Source organism: Panthera uncia, assembly GCF_023721935.1.
Source record: "Panthera uncia isolate 11264 chromosome D3 unlocalized genomic scaffold, Puncia_PCG_1.0 HiC_scaffold_8, whole genome shotgun sequence".
Classification (NCBI taxonomy): domain Eukaryota; kingdom Metazoa; phylum Chordata; class Mammalia; order Carnivora; family Felidae; genus Panthera; species Panthera uncia.
This window is the reverse complement of record NW_026057586.1, coordinates 74,954,234-74,972,149: the sequence shown is the minus strand read 5'-3', so window position 1 is coordinate 74,972,149 and position 17,916 is coordinate 74,954,234. Positions and strand designations below refer to the sequence as shown.

The following is a 17,916-nucleotide window of genomic DNA, read 5'->3' as shown; positions in this document are numbered from 1 at the left end:
CCGATGAGGGGCTCGATCTCACGAACCATGAGATCATGATCTGAGCCCTGAACCAAAACCAAGAGTCGGACACTTAACCAACTGAGCCACCCAGGCACCCCAGAATTAACCATTTTTAAAATGAACAATTCAGTGGCATTGCACAGCCACCACCTCTATCCAGTTCCAAAAACACCTTTTATCACCCCAAAAGGAGACCTTGCACCCCATTAAGAAGTTACTTCCCATTCTCCCTCACAGCTCCTGGCAGCCATCAATTTGCATTCTTTCTCTATGGATTTACCTATTCTGGATGCTTCATATAAATGGAGTTGTGCAGTATGTGACCTTACACATCTGGCTTCTTTCACTTAGCATAACGTTTTTGAGGTTGATTAACACTATAGCATGTGTTAAGTACTTTATTCCTTTTTATGGAGGAATAGTATTTCATTGTATGGACATAACACAATTTCTTTACCCAGATATATTCTTTTTTTTTAAGTTCATTTATTTATTTTGATAGGGTGAGCATGGGAGGGGCAGAGAGAGAGGGAGAGAGAGAGAGAATCCCAAGCAGGCTCTGCATTGTCAGCTCAGAGCCCTAGGTGAGGTTTGAACCCATGAACTGTGAGATCATGACCTGAGTCAAAATCAAGAGCCGGATGCCTAATTGAGCCACCCAGGCGCCCCTACCCAGATATATTCTTAACCACTATTTGATGCTGTCTTTCCATGTGCCAGGTGCTGTCTTTAGCTCTACAGATACAGCAGAGAACAAAGGAGAATTGGCCTTGCCCAAGTGGAGCTAAAGTCTCTTCTGGAACGTGGTATGTTCTCTGTCCATTTCTGATCACATTGGAGGCCCCATATGTTCCTGCTCATTCCTCTCCATAGCCCCAGTGTCTAGCCCACTGCTCTTAGCTGACCAGATAGGTTTTAATCTGGGAAGGCTTCATGGAGGAAGCGGCTTTTGAGCGGAGCCTTGAAGTTTGAGGAGATGAACAGTTTCCTTGAGCCGACAGTGATTAATAACAATAACTATCATTTATCAAGCACATAGTATGTGTCACACACACTCTAATGAACACGTTAATTTCCCCAGGAGCAGGCAGCTAGTGAGGGGCAGAGGAGAGTTTGGCTTTGAACCAGGACTCACACCCCTAATGACTGCCTTGTACTGACTGCCTTTCCAAGCCTGGTTCCAGATTGGGGTTGGGGGTTTCTCTTCTCTGTATTCTATCTCCCCTGTCTTTCTTCTTCTGGGGACATCTGGATGGGACTAGAGAGTGGGCAAGCCTGGACTTGGGGCACCCCAAATCCTGGAAAGGACTCTTCAGATCTTACCCTTCCGGGTCCTTTGGACTTAGCCGAGCCCCGGGCCTCTGGGGGACCCTTCTGTCCTTTGCGGCACCCTTTCCTCCCCCAGCCTCCCCTCTTCTCCTTCCTTAGCCCCTCTAGCTCTTTGGGCTGTGTTGGAGTCTGTGGGGAAAGGAGCAGGATTTCGGCTAAATATAAACCAGGCTGTTCCAGTTTCCAAATAGAACAAAGGAGCAGGGTGTTAAGTTGATTTTTATAAATAAAGAGAGAGGGAGTGAGAGAATATTTTTTCGAGATGTTTAATAAAATCGCCTGTGAGAGGCAGGAAAATCACTGGGCTGCAGTGGGAGGGTTTGGAGGGGGAAGGGGTGAGGGAGGGTGGGGACTACTTTCTCCTTCCTGCTATGATGCTTGCCAGTGTCCTTGTCCTTTTCCTGGGACCAGGGAGAGCCGGTGGGGTCAAGGGGGTTGAGAGGCAGGGGAGGGACACGAGGGTCCCTGGGCGGTGGAGGAAGACAAGGAAGGCTCCGAATCATAACAGTTACTGCGTATCGAGCACCCACTGTATGCCAGGCCCTGTGTAGATGATGCATCATCTCACCAAATGCGCACAAGTGCACAAACTTGGGATGCTCGTCATTAGGCGCTCTGTGATCTAGCCCCTGCCTACCTCTCTGACCTCATCTCCTCACCCTGTCCCCCTGGCTCACTTCACTCCCACCATGCCGGCTCCGACACAAAACCCACTCCCTTCCTGAGGTCCATATGCCTCCTCTCCCCTCTGCCTTGAGGTCTCCCAGCCGGCTCCTTCTCATTATTCAGAAGAATCGCCATCACCTCTTCCCTGACCACCTTATCTGATGAGAGAGAGAGAGCTCACCCTCGCCCCCACCTCAGTTATGAGTGCATTGCCTGGTTTCATTGTCTTCATTCACACATCACTTCTGAAATCGTTTGCTTATGCCTCTCCTTTACTCGGCCAGAACGCAAGCCCCCATGAAGACAGAGGTTCTGTCTCTCTCATCCACGGCTCCAGCACCAGGAGCCACAGCAGAGCCTGGTCCATGGTTGACGTTGCTGGGTATGCATTTGCTGAATGAATGGATAAATGAATGAGGCTCAGAGAGGTAAAGTGACTTGCTTGAGCTCACACAGCAGGGAATGACAGAGCCAGAAGGGAGCCCAGATTTGTCTGACTCCCAAATGCATGCCCTTTCTACTACTTTACAAGGCTTTCAGCATGGAGGAAGAAGGGACTTACAGGGATGTCTCTGGAACCTGGGATTTGCCGGGGGGGGGGGTGACCAGACACAATCCTGTAGGATCAAAGTGGGGGTGTCAATGAAGCCAAATTATCACTGTCCCCTTCGTCTTTTTTTTTTTTAAGTTTATTTACTTATTTTGAAAGAGAGAGAGAGCAAGGGAGGGGCAGAGAGAGAGAGGGAGAGACAGAATCCCAAGGAGGCTCTGCACTAACAGCCCTGCCGACACGGGGGCTCGATCTCACGAATCATGGGATCGTGACCTGAGCGATCAAGAGCCACACGCTTAACTGACTGAGCCATCCAGGTGCCCCACTATCACCTTCCTCTTTAAACAATGTGTGTGACGTATAAAAATTATTAAACAGACAGATCTTTGGCGAAGCTGTTAGTAGAGAGAGTTTCACTCAATATCACCCAGAGGAGAGCTAGTCTAAGCTTTGGGGGGTGGGGTGGCAGAGGGCTTCTCAGCTCAAGAAAGCGGAAGGGATGTCAGAGGAAGCAGAGATATTTTGCACCCCCACCTGCCTGCTCCCCTCCGTCCCCCCCCAACAGCGGTATGCAGATATGGGGTGGGCTAGGAACACGTGGCCACCTGCACCCACCACACCCCCCCTCCCCCGGCCCTCACCAGGCTATGCCTTTCTGCTGACACCAGATTCCGCCTCACCTGGCATCGGCACCATGCGGCTTGGACAGTCACACAGCTCTCTCTCTGGGTCTCAGTTCCTTCCTCCGTGAGATGGAGATGGTGCAACGTGCTCGGTTACGAGTATGAGGGATCCTGCAACATAAGTCAGGAACCGACCTTCAAACACACGGTAGATACGCCGCAGAATGACTGAAGCTGCCATTTTCTTACTTATCGTTACCTTTCTCTGGATTCCAATCTAGTTGAGCGCAGGGACTATCATTCCATTAACTGAAGAGCTACTGTATGCCAGCTTCTGGGCGAAGCGCTCTAGGTGGGGTATCTTGGTGAATCCCCATACTACTTCCACAAAGTGAGTACTGTCATGATTAGCGTCATCATACTACCATAATATCCTATTATTATCATAATTCTATTATTACTATGGATGAGGAAAATGGGGCGCCCAAGGGGGAAGTGACTTGCCTAAGGTCACACAGTCAGAAAAGAGAGCGCTGGGCCTGGAATCCAGGTGGGCTCCAGATCTTGGGTGTTTCAACATCATGCGATCCTGCCCCTCGGAACTAAGGAACCAGTGGGCTTCCTAGTGCTCCAGGAGGTACAACCTGGGGTAAGTGGGGAGTGACAGGGTCAGAGGGGGTCCTGGTGAGAAGCAGAGGCCTGGCCTTGACGAAGAGGCCAGTGAGGGAGCCGGGTGGGGGGGGGGGTGGGGTTAGGGAGTGATGTTGCAGTTTGAGGGGCTGTGGCTCCAAGCTTCTGACTCACTCAGAGCAGCTCGATTCGCAGCGCAGGAGATGCTATTTATAACCCGCAGGTTCTAGCAGCCTCTGGAGCATGGAGCCTTGCAGCTACCTGGGGCCCCTCTGCCCAGGCTGCAGGGCCAGGCGGGGAAGGCAAGTGGTGGGGGGAAGGCCACCAGCTGAGCCTCCTTTCTCTTTGCTCTGGACTCTCTAGTCAGCACAAAATGCACACGCAGGTGCCCCGTGGCTCACTCTGGGGCTGTCCGGCTTGTCATCAGCAGAGTGCCTGGCACCTAGGACATGGCTGAGTGAGTGAATGAAGAGCAGCAGCTCTAGGCTTTTTTATTGGGTCAGATCGTGTCATTTCTCTGCCCCAAACTCTCCAGTGGTTTTTCATCCGGAGTAAAAGCTAAAGTCCTCCTAGTGGCCTACAAAGCTCAGACACCATCTGGATCCTGCTTCCTCTGACTTCCTACCCTCTCTCACACTTACTTCACTCCAGAAGCCTCTTTGCTGCTCCTAGGAACACACTAGGTATGTTCCTGCCTTGGGGCCACCACTCTCTTTCCTCCTTTTGGGACGCTCTTCCCCCAGAGACCAGCGTGTCTCCCTCCCTCACCTCCTTCAGGCCTTTTTTTTTTTTTTTTTTTTAATTATTTTTAATGTTTATTTATTTTTGAGACAGAGAGAGACAGAGCATGAACGGGGGAGGGTCAGAGAGAGAGAGACACAGAATCCGAAACAGGCTGCAGGCTCTGAGCGGTCAGCACAGAGCCCGACGCGGGGCTCGAATTCACAGACCGCGAGATCATGACCTGAGCCGAAGACGGCCGCTTAACCGACTGAGCCACCCAGGCGCCCCTTCAGGTCTTTGCTTAAATGCCAACTTCTTGTGAGGCCTTCCCTGACCATTCTATTTAAAACTGAGCCCAGGGGCGCTTGGGTAGCTCAGTCGGTTGAGCATCCGACTTCAGCTCAGGTCATGATCTCACAGCCTGTGGGTTCAAGCCCCGCGTTGGGCTCTGTGCTGACGGCTCGGAGACTGGAACCTGCTTCGGATTCTGTGTCTCCCTTTCTCTCTGCCCCTCCCCAACTCATGCTCTGTCTCTCTCCATCTCTCAAAAATGAATACACATTAAGAAAAGAATTTAAAAAAAAAACTGAGGGGCGCCTGGGTGGCGCAGTCGGTTAAGCGTCCGACTTCAGCCAGGTCACGATCTCGCGGTCCGTGAGTTCGAGCCCCGCGTCAGGCTCTGGGCTGATGGCTCGGAGCCTGGAGCCTGGAGCCTGTTTCCGATTCTGTGTCTCCCTCTCTCTCTGCCCCTCCCCCGTCCATGTTCTGTCTCTCTCTGACCCAAAAAAAAAAAAAAAAAAAATTTAAAAAAAAAAATAAAAAAAAACAACAAAAAAAAAAAACTGAGCCCGTGCAATACATTCCTTATTGTTTCTCTGCTCATGTTTTTTCTCCATGACAGTTCCATTATCTAACATACTACATGTATTACTAGTTTATCCTTTCATTGTCTCTCTCGTTCTATCAGAATGTCCATTGCAGAGGGTAGGAATTGTTGTCTGTTTTGATCGCTGCCTCACACCTAGTGTCAGGAACAGTGCCCGGTGCATATATAGTGCTCAAAACATTTTTGTTGACTGCATGAGTTCACTGAGATTTTCTTGGACTTGCTGGGTGAGCTTGGGCAGCTAACTTCACCTCTCTGGGCCTCGGTCTATTGGACTCAGTGGCCTCCCGTTTGGACAGTCCTAGGGCTCTATCCCTTCAGCCTGGCTCCTGAGGATTCTTTTCAGAATACTTGCTAAAAGGAGAGCTGCCCAAGGCCTGGCTTGATATTTTTCTCCCAGACTCAACTTTTCCGTGCAAAGTGTTCAAGCCTGGGAGCGGGTGTGTGCCAGCACTCTCGTATCTGTTAGGGGTTCTGAGCAGATGCCTTTGTGTGAATGAGCCTCAACATGTATTTGGGAACCCGGCTGAGATAGGACATTCCAGAAAAATGTCAGCACAGGTCCTAATCCTGTCTTCCTGCTTCTTTTTGGTTTCAATGGAGCAGAAAGTAGAAATTTCCAAGGGCATGGCAGACCCTTCTTGAGTCAACTGATAGAAACACCTGCTTCTCTGGAGATGCAAGGAAGAGGCTTGTTGACTGTGAATCCCTATACCTGTAACAGGCTGTTTCCACTTCCCCAGGACCAGCTGTGAGAAACCCACAGTAGAGCTTCCCACCTTCCAATGAGGGAAGCCCACAGAACTGCAAGCTTCAATGGGGATGCCAGGCCCATTTTTAGATCTCATCTGTTCTTAATGGGAGATGGGTCCAAACTCTCCCAGGTTTCTAGAATAATCTCTGGCAGGTCTTCCTCCCTCAGCTCCTCAGGTCTCGGCTCAAATGCCAACTGCTCATGAGGCCTTCCCTGACCATTCTACTTAAACCTGTGCCCATGCAATACATTCCTTATTCCCTTTCCCTGCTCAATTTTTTTTCATGACACTTGCCATTATGTAACCTCCTGTATATATTCTTGATGGGCTTTGGAATTTATTAGCATCTCCTATTATACACTATCTTTTAATGACATGATCTCTTCTGCTTTGGTACACCCCAGGCCTACCTAGTGCAGTACCTGGCATCTGGTAGGCATGACCAAATTTTTTTCTAGAAAAGTTAATTTTCAGGGCACCCAGGTGGCTCAGTCAGTTAAGCGCTGGACTCTTGACTTCGGCTCAGGTCACGATCCCCAGGTTTGTGAGTTAAAGCCCATATCAGGCTCTGTGCTGACAGCTCAGAGTCTGCTTGGGAGTCTCTCTCTCTCTCTCTCTCTCTCTCTCTCTCTCTCCCTCTCCCTCTCCCCCTCCCCCCCCCTCTACCCCTCCCTTGGTGTTGCGTGCACTCTCTCAACATAAATAAATAACCTTAAAAAAAGTTAATTTTCATAAGTAATGGCCAGAGGGCAATACTGTCATCTTACAGATGATGAAACTGAGGCTCAGCAGTGACATGACTTGCCCAAAGTCACACAGCCAGGACATGAACCCCTGAGGTTCAACAGGGAAGGAGAGAGGGCATCCCTCCCTTTACTGTTGAAGGATGATCAAGGACATAAGAAGACTTGGTGTCTGGGAGACAGAAAATGGAGTTCAGATCCAAAGATTGTCATTAGACAAGTCCCTGGTTTTTGCCACACGAGCTTCCGTTTCTCCATCTGTAAAACGGACGTATCAATCCCTACACTACACAAAGGCATTGGGAGTATTCAGTGAGATATTTTAGCCCAGTGCCTGCTACTGGGCTATGCTCAATGCAACCCAACCCCGCCTTGGCCTCCCAAGTGACCTCGCAAACCCCTCTCCTAATTCTGCCAGCCCTCAAGCGGGCCAGGTTGAAATGCCCCAACCTCTGGGCTAGGGAAGAGAGATCCCGTGAGGAACACTTCTCGGGCGCATGCACAGCTTCTGCATCACGTGGCTGATACAAGTGGGCAGTTGTGAGGTGGGAGGAAGGTCATGACCCTGTTGGGATAAGTGGGGCCGTTTTATTCTCACCTCAGCTAGAGGGTCCTGGAGCGACTGTAGGTCCGCTTGATGGGCAGAGAGAAAGCTAAGACCTTCTTGAACCTCAAAGGAGGTTCTTTTGGCCTTTCTGTTTTTGAGGGAGGCTTTGGCAGGCCCCTGGGGCGAAGGCAACCCCCTCCTAGGGAAATGGTAGATCTGGCCCCCATGAGGCTGGGCAGCCCCGCTGGGCAACCCTTCCCCATTCGTTGCGACAGGGCACAAATGAGCGTTCAGCCCTTCTCTGGTGTTCGGCACTAGGGATGCAGTGACATAGGCCCAGCTGGGGAGACAGACATTCCCTGGGAAGTGTAAACTGAGCAGAAACCAGAGGGATGAGTATGAGTTAGCCTGGAAAAGAAGGGGAGAAGAAGAGGTTGCAGACAGATGTAGGAACAGAGGTCAAAGGCCTTCAAGTGGGAAGAAGCCTGGCTGGTGGAGAGAACTGAGGTGGGAGCAGTGACAGTGTAAAGAATTTTGGACTTGATCCTAAGCAGTGGGAAGCCAGCGAAGCTGAGGAGTAATATGATCTTTAGAGTCCTGCATTGAATGTTTTTGCTTTGCTTTCTTGTTAAAAAAAAATGGATTTTGAATTCATACCTGCCATTCTAATTTTTTTTTTTTTTTAGAAGTAGAAAATAAGGGAACAATGGAACACGTATATACCTCCAGGATTAAATATGCTAACAGATGCAAACTTCCTGGCATTCTATATGTGGTCTATAAATGGTACTTCCCTTATCTTCCCTCTAAATTCTATTCCACAATTTTTCCTATTCCAGGAGCACGGAAGGAGACCAATCTTCCCTACAGACCAAAGATAAATTTCTTTTGAAGTACTCTGGATGGACAAAAAATCTGTTCAAAAGATCAAAGGGTGATTATTTTACCAAATTATTATTTGAAGAATACGCTCACCATGATCATACAACTATTTTTTGATTTATGGAAATACAATTGGTATTCAACTTTTTAGGAGTATGTTTAGCGTGTAAAACAAGAACAAATTGCATGAAGTAAGAGCCCACGTCTATGTTGTTTCTCACTAAGATCAGCACCTTTCTGGCCACCTAGTAGGCTTTTGAATATCTGTGTGATTGATTTCAATACTGGAATATGTTTTCTGTTAAATCTCAAGGGCATCAGTTCTGCAGTTCTCCCTTTATAGTTGTTAACATGAATTTTGATGACACGAAAAAGCTTGTTCTCCGAATTATATTTAGCTCATACAAACTCTACTGCACAATTATGTTGTAAAGAGGAATTAGGTTTTATCTTTAAGTTGTTATTATAGCCTTGTGAGAAGGTGAACATTGAGAATAAGTACAAAGTAGTAGCATATCGTATTATTAATTTTGCTACTTTTTTAAAAACACTGCGGTGCAGGGCCTAGAACAGGCTGACACATGTGGTAGGTGTATCAGTCAGGGTCTGCATAAGAAACAGATGGCACACTCAAAATAGATAATTAGGGGAGGATTTAATAGAGACACTATATGCAAGGGTTGGTAAGGTGTAGGGAAACCATAAGGATAGTGCAGTATCCAAGAGGCTCGTAATAGCTGGGGTCTTTGTCATTTTTAAAAAAATTTGTTTACTTATTTTGAGAGAGACAGAGATGGCACGTGTGGGGGAGGGCAGAGAGAGAGGGAGACAGAGAATCCCAAGCGGGCTCTGCACTGACACAGGGCTCAAACCCACAAGACCAAAACCAAGAGATCTTGACCTGAAGCCAACAGCAAGAGTCGGACGCTTAACCCACTGAGCCACCCAGGCGCCCCAGTCTTTATCATCTCTAGATCTGGAAGTTCAAAGGAGGGAGAAATGACAGAACCCAGGAAGAGAGGACCACCTTGAGAAGGAGCGGTGGTGAGCTATTATCAATAGCACAACCAACCCGTGGTGATCTGGCAGGGAGGGAACTGGGGGAATAAATACTTTGACCTCACCCTCCTTCTGCCCTCCACGCCTCTGCTGCTGCCTCCCATTGGCTGGAAGCTAAGAGGACTAAGGAGTGAGTTGATGTAGGAGGGGTAGAAAAGTGGACCTGAAGGGGCAATTGGAAAATACCTGTTATAGAAGACTTCATTTCCTTGAGTGAAGACTTGACGTTTAAATCTTGGTATTTTAGTAAGAAAATGAAACCTTTGTGGGGCGCCTGGGTGGCGCAGTCGGTTAAGCGTCCGACTTCAGCCAGGTCACGATCTCGCGGTCTGTGAGTTCGAGCCCCGCGTCAGGCTCTGGGCTGATGGCTCGGAGCCTGGAGCCTGTTTCCGATTCTGTGTCTCCCTCTCTCTCTGCCCCTCCCCCGTTCATGCTCTGTCTCTCTCTGTCCCAAAAATAAATAAAAAACGTTGAAAAAAAAAATTAAAAAAAAAAAAAGAAAATGAAACCTTTGGGAATGGCACCTATGGCAGTAAGTTCAGGGGCATTCATTCATTCATTCTTCTACTGACCATACTATAAAAAAGTACTGTGCTGGGCATTTTGAGAGAAGCCCAGCCATGGCAAAAGAATCCTAGACATGCAATGAATTTTCCTTCTCGATGCATGTATTTAAAAGAAATTATTATCAAAGTATAGTTGATATGCAATGTTATATTAGTTTTAGGTGCAACCGCATAGTGATTCAACAATTCTATACATTACTCAGTGCTCTCCAAGATGAGTGGAGTTTTACCATCTGTCACCATACAATGTTACTGACGCGTGTATTTTTAAGAACACATCCCCACTCTATCAAAGCACCTGTCTAGAGCTCTGAATAGTAAACACGACCCCACCGGTCTCAAAATTAGGTACTGCTCCCCCAGAAGCAAGTGAGTTCAGTTCAGGCAAAGCTCAAAGGTTCTGAATCTTGTGGCTGGCCACTGGCAACAGTTAAATTCCTTGCCGTGTTGGTACCTAGGAGGTAGCTGAATAGTCATTTTTCAGGCAAGCAGAGTGGGATTTATCAGTGCAACTCTGGAAATTAGACTTGCTCTTATGAATGGAGTCAATTGTGGTCTCACATGGTCTGAATCTGTGAAATCGTGTCCCTCTTTAATGAGGTCCTCTCAGAGGAGGAGGGAACGGGTCTCCTTTAGTGACATGACTCTGACAAGCAAATCAATTCGTTCCATTTGTTTCCTCTTTGAAAACAGCAATCCTCAAGCGTTACATAATCTAATCTTCATGCCTCGCTGGTTTGTTCTGTCCTCCTGAGGAATTGGCAGATGGTGCCAATGCGGAGACCCGCGCACACGCCTCGCAAGCCTCATGGTAACGGGAGAGATGCTCACAGTGTCTGTCTCTTTGCTGTGGGGTCCCTTGCTGGCATTTGTTTCCCTGGATCGGTTTGCTCTTTAGCATTCCTCAGGCACCACTGGCTTCTTGCCTTGGGCTCTCATTCCAAGATTAATTGGAAATGCTGAAAGCAGATAAAAAGAGAACAGAAAGTGAAGTTGAAAGGGCAGAGAATTTGCCAGATCTTTTCTAAAAGCCCTTCTCCATTAAAGGCTGAGCGTCTTTGGGGTTTTAGCTCCAGACCTTCCTCATCCAGCCTGGTCCCGGTATATATCTTTGTTGCTGGGTTACACATAGCCCGGGGACAGGACGGGGCTGTGTCAGTTCTGGGGGAGCAGAGCTCTGCTTCATAAGGTGTCTCAATTTCTCTCTCTCCCAGTGACTCATTTACCAGCAGGAATGATTGTTCTCCAGATAGGGCAGTTGCCTAGAACCCACCTTTAGGTCAGTGATGTCAGCCTCGCTAAAGGAAAATTATCTCAGAACTCTGTAAGGCGAGGGGCCTCCCGTCAAGGTCCTGCCGGCCAAAACTGCGATGTTTAGATGTCCGGGCAAAGATGTTGCCTGTACATCTCATCTGCAAACTGGGAAACGGCAGCTTCCGAGAAGGCAGGCGGCTGCTCAGACATCCTGTGGTGGGGATGGTTCTGCTGATGCTCAGGACCAGAAATCAGCTGATGGGTGCTGGTGGTGCCTTTCAATTGTTAAAATACCGAAATACTTCCACATGAGTTGGTAAATAGTTCCATCTGTGAGCTCCCAGTGCCTCCCATCCCTCTGCTCATACTTAAGTCTGTTGAGAGGGTCTTACTTCAGGTAATTTTATGAGTAGCCCGACCATTCCCCGCAGCAAGGTGAGCCTTCTTTGCTGAACCCACATTGTTTCCAACCTTGCGGTCCGGGGAGGTCTGCTCCGTGTGGGACCGGGCACAATTCCAAGTGCCACAGATGTAACCGCCCTGCTCACAGACTGCACTGTTGGCTGACTCTGATTTTGGATGAAACCTCCAGGCAATTAAAACATAGAACCCTCCTGCCTGTGGCAAAAACATGCCGGGTCCTTAAAGGTCACATGTACTTTTGTGCTGGCTGGTCACTCAGGATCCAGGTTCTATATAGGAAAACAGAAATGATCTGTCTGAAAGGGAAAAGCAAACCTTGCAGAATCATGTTTCAATTCCATTTCCACCCCCTCCGCTGAGTCCAAGCACAGGAGACTCATCTCTATAAAAACAGCAATGCGTTGCTTCTTTTGATTTGTTACTCCTTCACTAAGTATTAGGTGAACACCTGTAATGTGGCAGTTACTGTGCTAAGTGCTGGATATCCTGGAGTGACGAAATCAGGCCTGTCTCTGCTTTCATGGAACATACAGTCTAGTGGGAGAGACAGATAATAAAGGAGGCCATGTGGTTGGAGTGTTGTTAGGTCACCCGAACACGGGTTGCATTTCAGCTAATGGAAACTGCACGGATGTAATGGTAACTTCCAGTGTGTTGTATACTGATGGTATATATCTCCACCAATTGAGTGTAGGGGTGTGTGGTATTGTATTAAAGGAATAAGGCATTGAGGGTGGGAGTGTGGAGTGATCACTCCTGCATCCAATCAAGATCTCAGAGAGGCTAAGAACTGCTCTGGATTAAGGAAGGAAAGTGAGGGGGGCCTGGGTGGCTCAGTCGGTTGAGCGTCCGACTTCAGCTCAGGTCATGATCCAACGGTCTGTGGGTTCGAGCCCCGCGTCAGGCTCTGTGCTGACAGCTCAGAGGCTGGAGCCTGCTTCACATTCTGTGTCTTCCTCCCCAACTCGCGCTCGCTCTCTCTCTCTCTCTCAAACATTAAAAAAAAAAAGAAGGAAAGCGAGGAGCATTCTGAATGAGACTGATGGTGATGATATGTTCTAACATCTGGAGATCAGATATGCTGTTCTTAGAAGAAGATGGTAACCAGTTGTGGAATGAGTTAAGTCACAGCACAGGGAATACAGTCAGTGGTACTGTCATGACATTGTCTGGTGACAGATGGCAGCTACACTGGTGATGAGCCCCGCATAACGTGTAGAGTCGTCAAATCCCTATGTCGTACACCTGAAACTACTGTAACATAGGGTGTCAGCTGTGCTTCAATAATAATGACAAAAAAGATGGTAACTCCTCACCAGTCATCCATAGGGGACCGAATTTCCCTGCTCTATACTTTCTCTCTCCTTTGCCCTTGAAATCAGGGAACAAATACAGAACTTGCTAGTAGGATGAGTGGTACCAACTGCCCCCACAAAACCGTGGCGAGCAAATGGCCTACATAGGAATCAGCTCGTGACAACCTTGGCCTCACGTCAGAGGCTCTTACTGACTGAGTTTAGCTGCTATTATTTTGAAAAATCATAACTCACATCCCTAAGACAGTCCAGTGGTTGGTTCTATTTGTCGGTATTATTTTTGCTCTGCCTGTCTTGCTTGTCTGATTTATCTTTTTATTGAGTTCCAATGTGTACACGGAGCAGTCTTCCATGCACAGTGCGGTTTTGGCACATGCATATATGCCTGTAACCCACATCTCTTTTCATTTTATTTTAAAAATCTTGGAATCCTCTTAAGGGATGAACATTTGGGTCCAAAGGCAGATTTCCACAAAGGAATCCCCTATTCAGTCCACTGACTGCCCCTTCCCCACCAAAAAAAAAAAAACCTCAAAAACCAAAATCTCATCCAATCCTTTCCTGAGTTCTCCAATCACCACAGAGGACTTAAAGCCATAAGAACATTTTGTAATCCCAGCTTTCTGAAACCTAACAGAGAGATTTTGTCATCTGAAAACAAGGGAGAGATTAAGTGCGGAATCTGATTCTGAAAACAGCAGAAAGGAGTGAGCTAGGCGGGAAACGTCATGGAGAATTAATTTAAGCACCACTGTGCAAAGGCTCCACAGCCTTTTTCTAGACTCTAAATATGACACACCGTCCTGGTCAGGAAAGTACATTTTTTTTAGAGGAGTTTGCTACAGGGACATGACGTTATCAGAGTGACAGGTGTTAAAAGAGAGACCCAGGTACATTTTTAAGAATTTTGCCCTGGGGCGCCTGGGTGGCTCAGTCGGTTCAGCGACCGACTTGAGCTCAGGTCATGATCTCACAGTTCATGAGTTCGAGCCCCACATTGGGCTCTGTGCTGACAGCTCAGAGCCTAGAGACTGCTTCAGATTCTGTGTCTCCCTCTCTCTCTGCCCCTCCCTGCTTGTGCTCTCTCAGAAATAAATAAACGTTAAAAAACTAAAAAAAGAAAAGAATTTTGCCTTTCACCCTGCCTCACTCCTTCTGAATGGATTCTCTTAGAAATTAAGACATACAGACAGCTACACACACTTTTCTCTCTAGACTGGTGCCATGGTCTCGGACGTATTATCTCTTATTTAACTGCCCTCGTATGCTAGGATGTTTTTCCAGTGCTCCAAAGCAGCTATCCTTTTGCAGAACTTTGGCCAAGGGCTATAGAGTCAAATAATATTACAACATATAATTATTTAATAATTACAATCTGTAAAACACTTAAGGGCAAGTGAGAAATTTTATGAGGAAATGCTCTTAAAGCTATAAAGGGTATATATGTATATATATAATCCATATGGATTATTTAAAAATTATTTCTACATGGCAGGATACTTTGCAGTAACTATATTCCCATTATATCTCACAATCAGAAAGCCAAGCCATTCTCATTTTCCACATGCAGAACTTTCCCTGTCTTTACGATGGTACTTCTGAAATATTTCCTGAATCTGACCAAGCCTCTACATTTAGTCCTCTTTTATTTTTATGTTTATTTGAGAGAGAGACAGAGTGTGAGCAGGGAATGGCAGAGAGAGAGAGAGAGAGAGAGAGAGAGAGAGAGAGAGAGACAGAACCCAAAGCAGGCTCCAGGCTCTGAGCTGTCAGTACAGAGCCCGATGTGGGGCTCGAACTCACAAACTGTGAGATCATGACCTGAGCCGAAGTTGGATGCTCAACCGACTGAGCCACCCAGGCGCCCCGCTACATTTAGTTCTTATTACCTCCCCACCAGACCTAAAATCCATAAAGAAAGGCAGGATGGTCATTTGTTTACTGCTCTCTTCCTGATGCATAGTGTACATGGTGGGCACTTGCTCATTTTTGTGAAATGAATGAACCACATTTCCTAAGGTCCTTCCAGTCTACTCCATAATGCATCAGAACACAGTTCTGCCTGTGTCTGGTACCTACTTGTAAAGCCTTCCAGGCCTCTCTACTGTTGATAGAATAAAGGACTTGCTCCTGAATGATGTCACATTCAAATTCCTTCCCAGTCTTGTTCCAACCACTTTTCTGGGCTATCTTCCTCGTCCCCCACCCTCCCCCCACCCGCCGAATGATTCCAAAACACACCGTGCAGCCTCATGCTCCCAAGGCTTCACGTAAGCTGTTCCCCCTGCCTGCAATGACCTTCCTTTTACATCTGGTGGAATTTCACTTCTCCAAACACGGCTCAAATGTCACCTTCTTCAACGCCTTCCCCAACCCCCCTGAAGGTGCTGCTCAACCCAGCCTGTCTTTCCCTTATTGCCTGTTTCCCATTACATTATAGTGGCTTTCATTCTCTCTTGATTTTCCTGTGAATTCCTTGAGAGCAGGGACTGAATCTTACCGTCATTCTTTAAATATCTCCCAAACCTGACCGCTGCTCACCCCTTGCCTCCAATCATTCTAGCTAAACTGCCACCTTCTCCCACCTGTTCCGCATGACAGCACCTGACTGGATCCATGTTGCCAGACTGCCGTCCAACAGGGGACCTGCCACGAAGCAGCCAATGATCCTTTAACAATGTAAACAACCACATGCCACTCCTCTACCACAAGCCTGCAGGCCTGCTGGCTTCCCTTCACACTTAGAAAAAAACCAAAGTCCTTGGCTGTCTGGCCCTTTCTCTCTAATTTCACCTGTACCACCCTCCCCCTTGTTCACTCCAGCTCCATTTGCCTCTTTGCTTCTTCTCGAACATGCCAAGCTGTTCTCTTCCTGGGACTTTTGAATCATCTCCCCTCTGCCAGGAAAGCTCTTCCCCTGGGTATATACGTGGCTTGCTCCCTTACTTCCTTGTGGTCCCTGCTCAAATGTCCCCACCTCAGAGAGGTCCCCCGTAATCACTGTCCAAGAGAACCTCCTCCATTAAGCCCTTCTCTCCTACCTGCTTTATTTCTTTTCACAGCACTAAATGCCACCAGTGTGTCACCATCAACTTTCCATGCATTTCTATGGTTCACTTGTCACTGAGGATAGAGACTGTTTTGTTTAGCACCATGTCTCTGATATCGAGAACAGTGCCCGGCAAATAACAGGCACTCAAGTGTTTGTTGAATACGTGGATGAATCTTGGTATATCAGGTGCCTAACACAGTGCCCGGTTCTAGAAATCTTTAAGTGAACGAACAAATCAGCAAATTTTACAAATGAAATGGAACCTTGGCATATATCCAGGATTCCCTAGGATCTGAGTGCAAGTGTTTTATCCATTGGCTCCATGAACATAATCTTAATTGCTTTTATTTACTCTAATATCATAGGTGATGCAACAAGGTCCCTCACTTTTCCAGAAATCGGTCGTGGACAGAGGTGTTGGCCAGCAAATTCGGGAATTTCGGAAAGATGACCAAGAGCGGCACAGCAGGGATTCCAAATACCCTTCGTTGACTCTCATCAGCAACTAAGGGACCCTGATAAGGTATTTTATCTCCTGTGATTTATGCAGAGTGTGCACTTGCTGTTAATCCTGCTGAACACCGATTATTCTGAGGGCTGGAACAGGTGAGACATTGGTCCCAAACTGTGAGAGGGTGGGCCCTTTATGCCCTTCATATCTGAGTGGATGATACAGTGAGGCTCCTGGGCTGCTGGACCCCAGCTCGCCTCAGTATTTGTGCTTTAGGAACCCGAGTGGCTTTGATATGCCAATTCAGTCCCTCATAGGTGAGCTGGGGAACAATTTGCCACACTTTCCTTGTTCACTTTGGCCTCTGGCTGTTACTTTTTCCTGCCCATTCTGTTTGTTTTTTTCTTAATTCCTTGCACATGGGTATGTCAAAGAAGCAGGCAGTGCAGAGTAGGGTGAACCCTTGGCATGAGTGAAGTGTAACATATTGGTAGTCTGTCCATCTATCCTTCTCTTGAGGCTAAGCAGTGATCAGATGTGCCCAATTCTCATGCATGGATGGCATCAGGGCCAGAGACCAGAACAGGGAGATCCTGGGAGGTTCCCATCCCACCCCTTCCCTTCAAATCTCCAGTATCCCATTACTAAACAAGAGTGGGAGATGGGGCTTCATAAGGTGTAGAGGGAAGGGAACTAGGTTAACTGCACGTGGGCCCTATTCTAATCCCTCGGCCAGGCCTTTTATGTGCATGGCATCATTGGATGTTACCGAGGAGTTGGTTATGATCATTTACCTGCATTTTAGAGAAGAGAGAGAGGGGGAAAAAACAAACAAACAAAAAAAACCAAACAAGGTCCAAGAGGTTGATGACACTTGTCCAAGTTACCCAGATGGTAAGTGGCAGAGCTGGGATCTGAGATTCAAACCAGGCCTTTGTGACTCCCTGGCTGCCCACCAAGAGCAGGAATTTCTCTAACATCTGGAAAGACACGAAGGCAGGGGGGAGGGGGGCAACAGCTGGAGGGGTAGCAAATGGCTCCTACCTGAGATTTCATCATCACCAGGCCCTGCAAAGTCCAGGTTACACTGATGCCACCTGGCTTCTCTTCTGCTTTGACAACTGAAAACTCTCTGGCTGATTTACCAGGGTCATCCTGGTCACACTCCGTGGTACTGGAGTGGATGAAGCGCCCCATAGACGCTCCTTCCAGCGGTGTCCTTCCACGCCATTCTGGCTCCCGTGTCTGTTTACACAGTGCTGTCCTGGAGTGCCTTCACCCTTCTTGGGTCTCCAGTTCATGGCACCTCTCTCTCCTCGTTTCCAAAGTTGTACCCCCTGGGGAGTGCACCCCGCCTGCATTTCTGGAAGTTCCAGCGGTTCCGGGTCACTGTGGGAGCCTCCGGGCGCGTTAAGAGGCACTGCCGCCTACCAAGGTCTGGGCATCTTTGGGGCC

The 17,916-nt window shown here is 47.8% G+C and overlaps 1 long non-coding RNA gene across 1 annotated transcript; it reads left to right on the top strand.

Moving 5' to 3' along the window:
- Nucleotides 1-538: 538 nt before the first annotated feature.
- LOC125914091 (uncharacterized) lies at nt 539-16,725 on the top strand. The gene is made up of 3 exons (XR_007455196.1): nt 539-809; nt 8,298-8,392; nt 16,376-16,725. It is a non-coding gene; the product is annotated as an uncharacterized LOC125914091 (long non-coding RNA).
- The last annotated feature ends 1,191 nt before the right edge of the window (nt 16,726-17,916 follow it).